The sequence below is a fragment of the Octopus bimaculoides genome, chromosome 10, assembly GCF_001194135.2.
Source record: "Octopus bimaculoides isolate UCB-OBI-ISO-001 chromosome 10, ASM119413v2, whole genome shotgun sequence".
NCBI lineage: Eukaryota > Metazoa > Mollusca > Cephalopoda > Octopoda > Octopodidae > Octopus > Octopus bimaculoides.
In genome coordinates, this window is record NC_068990.1 from 12,485,741 (window position 1) to 12,495,829 (window position 10,089).

The following is a 10,089-nucleotide window of genomic DNA, read 5'->3' on the forward strand; positions in this document are numbered from 1 at the left end:
ATATATATATATATATGTATATATATATATATACATACTAATACTCATAGTGGAAAATATGATTTGAGTGTGCTTCACTATGATAGCTTCCCTCTGTTTGCTGTTCTCTAGTTACAAGTGTATTTCCATTTTTTTGGTTTGTGGTTATAAGCATGTTTGCTTGCTTTTTTATATATATATATATATATCAACAAATCCATGTTCTTACCAAAGCATTTTTACATTTCCTTTTTTCAAGTGCTCTTCACCATAAGTTTTTTCTTACAACTCTGCAGCACAATTTAACAGACAGAGTTTATTTTTCTAAAGTAGTAGTTAAAATTTTCTTCAATTTTAGAAAAAAAGAATCAGAAAAGCTCTTCAGTACTGGTAGAAAATAAAGTTACCTATTTGTGAATAATTAATGGTACTTGAAAAAAAAAAAAATCTATATTATATGTTTGATATCTTATTTATAATATATAAACAATAAAGGCTTTGAATATATCCAAGGGAGGAAAATACCCCCACCACGTTTCAATGTTACTCAAAATATTTATACTTAAAACTGATCGATAAATACTTAAAAGGCGTCTCTAAAGTGTTGTTATGAGAAGAGTATCTGTGTGTGTAGGTCTTAAAATATGTAGTTCCTTGTTAAGCAGGAATCCACTGAAGTGCTCCATCGACTAGGTTTAGAGCAATATAACTTAATACATAAACTAACTGAGATTAAAGCATCTATGTTGAAATGACAGGTATTATATTGGAACACATCTGTATTTCTGAAAACTGGTTGCAATTGAAGAGAGATAACAGAAACGATTGACGGCTTTGAGTAAGTGGAGGAAATTTGAATTCATCATCAATTACACTCGCAGCAACAAAGCCATGATTTGTGAGGTGTTGAATTCAAGGCTAAACTTTGCATAATTCAACACTCATATATTTGTGTTGAGAATTACTGTTGTAGAATACATCAGCAAATAGAGCTTTAGCTGCACTCAGTTATAAATATCTTTCTCAAAATACATCAGGGCTGCATTGCTAAGTAGGAATCCTCCATTGTAATGCAGAAATCTAGTAAAGTGGTCCATAAATTAAGCTTAGAGTGATATAACTTAATGTCAGGAGTGTAAATATTAATATTGGTAAATTTGATTCTCCCTGATTTACTCCCTACAGGTAATGGTACTGGTTATGTCTTTGTGAATGCAATCTGGTTCTAGAAACACAGCTGTGTCCCAGTGTAATACATATTGTATGAAGTTATATATATATATATATATCTATATATATATGGTATTATAGATCCATTACAGCTGATCTTACCAATTGGTTTCCCACTGAATATTGGATAACTAGATATTAGATAACAGGGTGGCTATATGATTAATATACCCACTCTGTTGGCAAATATACAAATTCCTAGTTTTTCTGAATTATAGATTAGAAATCTGTGTGTGTATGTGTGATTGATGAAAAGTCCCTGGCTTTGGGTAAAAGAATCTACAGGATGATCAGATAATTATGATCCTTATTCAACATATTCCCCTCTCGAATTCAAACACTTATTACAGCAGTCCTTCAGTTTTTCTAAGTGCTGTAAAAGAACTTGGAAGGTTGGGCCTCCAACCAGACCTTTTGCCATGACACTCTTAAAGTCAGGAACTTTTCACCACCTCCTAGTACATACATACACACACACACACACACACACACACACACATACATATATATATATATATCATCATCATCATCATCATCATCGTTTAACGTCCGCTTTCCATGCTAGCATGGGTTGGACGATTTGACTGAGGACTGGTGAAACCGGATGGCAACACCAGGCTCCAGTCTGATTTGGCAGAGTTTCTACAGCTGGATGCCCTTCCTAACGCCAACCACTCAGAGAGTGTATATATATATATATATATATATATATATATATATATATATATATATATATATATATATATATAATCATTGATGTCTATATATGTATGCTTATAGGCTTATGTAGAAGTAAGAACATCAGAAATGAAATAATTTTTTTATCTTTGAACATAGATCTACATTTAAGGCTGTGGTGAATAGTCAACTATAATTTCCTTGTTGAAAATTTCTACTGAATTAGTCTGGAAGGTGGGGGTTGTGCCTCTGGTCTTCACAATCCCTTTGAAGTCATTAAGACCAATGCAGTATAAGTTTCTCTTGAGTTGCTCGTCAGTGATTGCAGGAAAGGAATTCCAGAAGGTCCAGCACTCTGTGGAAGAAGGAATTGATGCAGAATAGAGAGCAAGGAATGGACAAATCCAGCCAACAAGGGGGAAATAAACCATTTAGTTGGGAACAATGAGAGTGATGTGTATAATAAAAGGAAGCTGGAGGCATGGGAGTAGCTGGCTCTGAGATCACTTCAGTTGTAGTAGTAGTAGTAGTAGTAGTAGTAGTAGTAGTAGTAGCGGTGTTAGTAGGAGTAGTTCTAGTTCTAGTGTTAGTTGTAGTGGTACTGTTAGTAGTAGTAGTAGTAGTAGTAGTAGTAGTAGTAGTAGTGTTACTAGCAGCAGTGTTAGCTGTAGTGATGTTAAAGGCACTACTTTTTGTAGCAGGAGTAAAGGAAGGCGAAAGTGTAGTCAGCATGTCTATGCACCAGAGGTCGGTGTATATATTAGTTTGTGATTTCATGCCAATCAATTGCATGGTCTTTCTTTCCATGCAAACTAGGAGGATGTCTGTTTGTCTAGGAGTGGTCAAATACATGCAATATTAAGTTGTGAATCCCACTCACTTTGAATAGAGGAATATTGGTTTCTGTGTACATAACTTCTTGTTTATGCTGAAGGTGAATGAGAATGTGTGACATCACAAAATTGAGTCAGATTTGATCTGTTAACAACTGATTTAATTTATAGCATTCACTATTAATAGCTAAAAGGATTGAGGAAGTCTCGAAATGACTATTTGATATGCTACAAATACCAGCCAAATATCCTTCAAATTATACTCTACCATCTTTAAAATGTAAGGACTCTTTGAATAATGTAGTTCACACTGGATTAACTATTAAGCTAAATAAGCATGTACTTAAGGCATTAAAGGAAGTGGTAAATGGTTTACAGTACAAAAGAAATCACTTCAAACTTTCCAAAACAATATTTGGAATGCCTTATTTTCACTATATATAAACATCTACATGTGTTATGTAAGATTAATTTTGAGGATCTGATCAAAGTATTTGCAATTAAAAAAAAATATGAGAAAACATTCCATAAATAAATTATGTGGCATCTTACTGTTAATTTTGTTTCATTCTGAAAAATAAAGTTATTTTGGGGTTTATTATTGTTTATATTTTGAATTACATATATGTACGGGGACATCAAAATCTTTTATGCACTTAGGAGCTATGTGTCTTTATCCAGCCCTGAATGTAATCCTAAGTATGCAATGCTCAGAAAAATGAGGACCACGGTCATAGATGAAATAACTTTGATCATAAGTCTGCTCAGTCAGGAATAACCTGGGGTTAAACAACAACAAACAAAATAGAAATAATGAGGTTTAAAACAAACTATAATTTCTTGATTCACAAGTCAGATGAATGTTACAGAACCATGTACTTTTTTTTATTTGTTTTGATCATTGGACTGTGGCCATAATGCAGCACGGCCTTCAAGATATCAAATGATCATAGTCACCATCGCCCAAAGTGTATTTCAGTCTTTTATATTTTTATCATTTAGTCAGGAGAAAGGATAATGCCTATGAGATGCTTTGAGCTTCTGACAAGCTTTAGTTAACTATAGTTTCCCCCATTTGGTAAGTTTGCTTCCTAACCACAGGGTTCTGGGTTCAGTTCCACTGTGTGGCAACTTGGGCAAGTATCTTCTATTGTTGCCTTGGCCCTACCAAATACTTGTGACTGGATTTGGTAGACAGAAATTGAAAGAAGCCCATAGCACGCACGTGCGCATGTTTTTGTGTCTGGTTTGTCACCCACCATGGCTTGACAACTGGTAGTAAAGATCGTTTGCCAACATAACATGGCAGTCCTGGCTTAGGACGAATGTTGCTGAAAATTTGACTCCAGGAGACATCGTCTATAGCTGGCTATACAGGAGACGATTTCTCCTGGGGCTAAATCATAGTAACATTCTTCCTAAAGCAGGACTGCCATGTTATGTTGTCAAACAATCTTTACTACAAAGTATTGTTGGTGAATATCTCATGTTGTGATTTAAAAATAGTAATTTTTGGCAATTGGTGTTGTGGTGTTTATGTTCATGCAACTTAGAAATTCAGCAAAAGAGACCGAGGGAATAAATGCCAGGCTTAGAAATAACAAGTGCTGGAGTTGATATTTTGACCACAACGCTTGCCTCAAACTTATGATCTTCATTTTGCTTGTGGTTGTGGGTTTTGTGCACTCCTATGACCTGAAATATTATTCTGGAGGGAGTTTTACTCCTGGAAGGCTTAACCAAGCTATGTAGGTCTGAAGGGGGAGGATCAGACTAAATGAGACTCACCATTAGAAGGCACAGAAAGCAGCATAGCCTTGTCCAAGTTCCAACTGAGGAGTCAGTTTATCAATGATCAATGAAACTCTTAAGACGCTGGAAGATGGAACTGCATTAATGACTACGGCTAGCAATACTTAATTCCAATAGTAGGCCACTGCCAATATTTATAGAATAGGTGATAATAGATGTTATTAATCCACTGAAAGATTTCAAAATCCAAGCAAGATCAACCTAATTATGATGATATATCCTTATTTGTTTTAATCCTCAAACTCCTTTGTGACCAATTACATTAACATGTAATTATCTTAATTAGTGTTTGAAACCTATTTATTCCTTTAGTTGGAGCTTATGGCAACAAACCTTCTCTGATAAAAATATTTAATTTCATTTGTATCCCTGTGAAATAACATCTGGATATTAATTATACATAATTTGTTAAGCCTTGGAGTATGGCTAATTAATTAAATCTAATGAACAAGAAAGAAAATATTTCTTATATATTTCTAAGGTAGCAATTTACCAACTTTCTAATTCCAATTCTTGTTGTTGTTGAGTCTCATTTTAGTCCTGATGGAGCAGACACATGGTCAAAGACACTCCAACGATGACCATTCCTTCAGTTACTCAGAATCACACCAACCATGTCTTTCTTTTCTAAGATGGTAAGGTGTGATTTGAGTGAGATTTGCCTGCTATTTCTAGCAGATTGAGTGACTGGGGAAATGCTCATTTGGTAGCTTGTTCACCCTTCAGTTTATGTATACATATATCATAGTGGTTTATACTGAGTTAGATATTCCGTGGAGTTTAATTAGGAAAAGTATACATGTAATTGGGTAATATTAACTGCATTGATAAACAATTTACCTGAATGAATCAATAAGCTTGATTTGAAATTGACTCTAAATATAAAATAGTAAGGTGTTTTTCAAAAATAATTTGCTATGTATATAGGTACAGGAGTGGCTGTGTGGTAAGTAGCTTGCTTACAAACCACATGGTTCCGGGTTCAGTCCCACTGCGTGACAACTAGGGCAAGTGTCTTCTACTATAGCCTTGTGCTGATCAAAGCCTTGTGAGTGGATTTGGTAGACAGAAACTGAAAGAATCTCGTCGTATATATATATATATATATATATATATATATATATGTGTGTGTGTGTGTGTGTGTGTGTGTGTGTATATATATATATATATATATGTATATATATGTGTGTGTTTGTGTGTCTGTGTTTGTCCCCCCAACATCGCTTGACAACCGATGCTGGTGTGTTTATGTCCCCATAACTTAGCGGTTTGGCAAATGAGACCGATGCTGGTCTCTAGTGTGTGTACTTATGTTTCTTGCTCATGGTTTGCTTATGGAATTCAATTGATGACTATCTTCATTTGCAGATACTCTAACGACTCTACATCCCTATCTATCTTCTCTTTCATTTGTGGATTCTATGATGGTTTGTATTTCTTAAAGACAGACTGCAATACAAGAACAATGACATGGATACTGAGAAAGATAATTATGACTACTACCACCTTTGCTACACTTATTGTGAGCACTCAAGAATGAAGAAAGTACAGTAGTGATAGTAATTCCTCATTGTAGTGCATTATACACTGATTCAGCAGCAGCAGCAGAAACATGTGCACATAACTGTTTAGAGTCTTAGGTATCAATAGGATCCAGTTACGTGGTCTCCATAGTATACAAGCAACTGGGATCACAACAATTCCCCTGAATAAGATTCTAATCCACTATGGTGTTACTCATTTGCAGCTGAGTGGACTGGAGTAATGTGAAATGAAGTGTTTTGCTCAAGAGTACAATGCATTGCCTGGGCCTGGAATTGAAACCCTGTTCTTGTGATAGTGAGAGCAACACTAAATCCTCTAGGCTATGTGCTCTGATTGCCATTACGATAATGACCATCTATGAAATCCAAGATCCATGATTCATAGTGCAATAAAATGAAAGTGGTCCTGCATTAATGTGTGTGTGTGTGTGTGTTTGTGAGAGAGAGAGAGAGAGGTTGCATTATATGATATTAATACATCTATGAATATAATCAGTTGCACTGTGTGTGATGTAATGCTCAGCACACTGCCTTTGAATAAACCCATTCATCATCTATAAAGACAAAGCAATCAATAGGATAAGATATTGGACCATCAGTTTATTGATTGGAGTTCAAACCTGTTGCAGACGTTTATTTATCTATTTTATATCACATTTTAGGAAGAATAGCATCATACGTTTCCAACATGCCAATCACTGGTTCAGTGAATTCATAATAGTGACAGTGATAAGGTAGTGTCTGTGAAACTTAGGTGGAATAAATGTCACGAGGAATTTTTATTTGAATGCACCAGTTTATTGGGCTTTTACTTTTTTTTTTCTCTTGTTGATCCTTGTATTTTCTGCCATTGTACTATACATTGACAAAAGTTACATGCATACTTATTTATGTATAAGTGTGCACCATTTAATTATATTGATAAAATACACACATATAGACATGATGATTTCTCTCCAGTTCTATCTACTAAATTCTATTATCCACAACAAAATAGTAGTGAGTCAAAGTTTATGGTAGAGAAAACGTATGAAAGGCAGACATGGAATGGGATCAAACTCAGAACCGTGTTTACTGCAAAGCAGTAATCTTCTTAACTGTACTTTCATGTCTGTATTCATTTCAGTGTATCTTTGAGCAAGGTTCTTCATTGCCTATCTAATAGAAGTTTTTTGAATATTTTTTTCCCCACTCTCATTCAGTTAAGCTCTGGTCCTTACAGATCACTTCAAGACCTTAGAAATATATTATCTTACATATCTTGTATACTGAGGGTTTTCTTTACAGGGTAACTATATACAACAAAACAAAACTGTTATGATTATTATTATTATTATGTTTATATATTTTTCTGTGATCTGAAATAACTTGTTTTACCTGGGTTTTCAAAGTGATCATTATTATTGATAAATTTTAAATTATTATTGGCTCTTTGATTCTAACACACACTTCAACACATATGCATACACAGATATTATTCTTTGATTACCAATAATATTAATTGAATTTTTCTTTGATGTTTGAATATCAAAAGACGACAGAATATTTATTAGTGCAATATGATTTAAATATGCGAAACATTTATTATTGGTTAAGACTCACATATTTTGCATTTCAACACCTTTTATGAAGTACAGATGATAGTAGGCAGCATTCAATGTTTTTCTCTTTTACTTATTTCAATCAATGGTTGATAACCTTGCTAGGGTACTGCCTTCTAGAGTTTTAGTTGAGCATACCAATCCCAGTATTTATTTGAATCTTGAATCGATTTTATTGATATCTGTTTATTGAACCTCTATGTTAAGCTTTTTTTAGCATAAATGTGCACAACTGTACACACCAATCTATATTGGTATACTTTAGTACAAACTTGAATATTGACACACACCAGTTACATGCACTCATGTACATAGTCTTATTGAGGACATAATAGCCTAGTGTTAGTGCTATAATAACATGCACGCGGGAGAGGAAGGAAGGAAGACAAGAGAGATATTGAGGTTCGTGGAGCCGCAAAGTGTGCAGCACCGTCGGCCTAGTGCACTGGTGGTCGGGCAGGCGCAGGCCTGGTGAGAACTGCGCGGTTGGCAGCAGCAGCAGAGAGATGATAAGGAGGCAGCAGCAGGAATGAGTGCGGGCTTCGTCTGCCGCTGCTTCTTCTTCTTCGGCAGCAGCTGCACTGTTAGAGAGCCGACAAGTGCAAGGACGCCTGGCTGCGGCTTACGAAACCAGATGGATCGCACCGGAAGGTGAGGAGAAGGAGGTGAGGAGTAGGCAACAGCGACGATCGGTTGCTGTGATGGCTGCGGTAATGATCCTTCCGCAGGTTCACCTACGGAAAGCTTGTTATGGCTTTTACTTCCTCTAAGCGATTGGGTTCAGACGTCTTCTCCGGGCCATCAGAGAATGCACTGACGATGCCATAAAAGCTAGTTGACTTATAAATAGGTAAGGTAACTATGTTACCTTATCTATTTAAGAGAATATTAACAACAAATAAGAACTGTGCAGATCACTGCAACCCATTCTATCCATACAAGCACGGAAAGATGAAATAAAATGATTAGAATAAACATATATCCCCAATGTGTTCAGTTATCCAGTGTAATTTTCTCCATGCAAGCATGGATTGAGAGAGAATTATTTTCTGGCAGAATCTTACAGTTAGAGGCTCTTTCTATTTCTGACACTCAGATATTTTTTCCTGTAAGGATTTTCTTTCACCATAGTTCTCCAGACCCAGAACCAAATAATTGTGAAACAAACTTCATAACAACACACCAATGTCTAATAAAAAATGAATGAATTATTTAATTGTTTAAATAGATGAATTCATTTATTTTGCAAGTCTTCACAAAATAAATAAATAGATAAATAAAATAAACAAATGAAATAAAATGCAAAAAATTATATTATGAAATACAAATTCTGCAATTATGATATTGATTTTTTTTCTGCTTACTTAAATTATTTTCATTTGTTTCTACTTATATAATGATGATGGATTTTGATGGAGTAATTATTTATGCAGTTGGATATACTTTTTCCTGCTAACCATTTAAATATGAAGTAGGAATGGTAGGTATTCTTTGTCAGTAAGACAAACAAGCAATTGGATTCATGCTGAAAATGAAGTAAGTCTGAGCTTATGATCAGGTGGTCAGTAGTCCAGTGACTTAGTGTCACAGTTTTTGCATCTTAAAATTCAGTATTTCCTTTATCTTCAACACTTGACACATGGTACTACGGCACAACTGTTCAGCCATCATTGATTTGATGCAGTGAATGAGCTAATGTCTGACACAAACATTTGATCATTAAAAACGAATTGTTTGTGAAGGTTCTTCAGCAAAAGTTGAACACACATACTTCGTCTTTGATGGGAGAGTCCATCATATATAAATCATGGATGTTATCCACTATAGACCCTGACCAGCAAAAGCCTGGGACTGTAATAAAATACACTAAGATGCTTCAAGATAGGACTGATGTCTTAACCACACAGCTCAGCCTTCTCATATTACACACACACACACACACACACACACACACTCTCTCTCTCTCTGTCTCTCTCTCTCTCACAGATACATATAAGTAATGCTCATGCATACACATATATACGCACATAAGCATGCTTAGATGTATTGTTTTTAGAAGAATAGTTAGTATATGAATCTAAAAAGTGCTTGACATAATATTGGCAGTAATAGTTATTTAAACTACATTAAACCACATTTTTATTTCTGAATATAATTAAGGAAAATGTCATTCCTTTCTTTCTAAATTTGTAGGAAAACAGAACATTTCTTTTATTCTAAAAATGTATGTCACTTCAGATAAAGTTAAATTAATTTATCTGCTCGCATTTTACAAAGAGTTAATTGTATTACTCTGATCTGCAATTCCATACACCTCGTTTCATTAATTTAATAAGATTCTGAATTTCAATATTAAATAAGTTAGTGCAAATCACCAAGCATTTGTAAATTAGAACATAACAGGCTAGAGTG

General features: G+C 34.8%; 1 protein-coding gene across 14 annotated transcripts in view; it reads left to right on the forward strand.

The window, feature by feature from the left end:
* Window positions 1–10,089, forward strand: part of LOC106869227 (dorsal-ventral patterning tolloid-like protein 1) — a 1,100,309-nt gene that overhangs the window by 441,767 nt on the left and 648,453 nt on the right. The window lies entirely within an intron of this gene.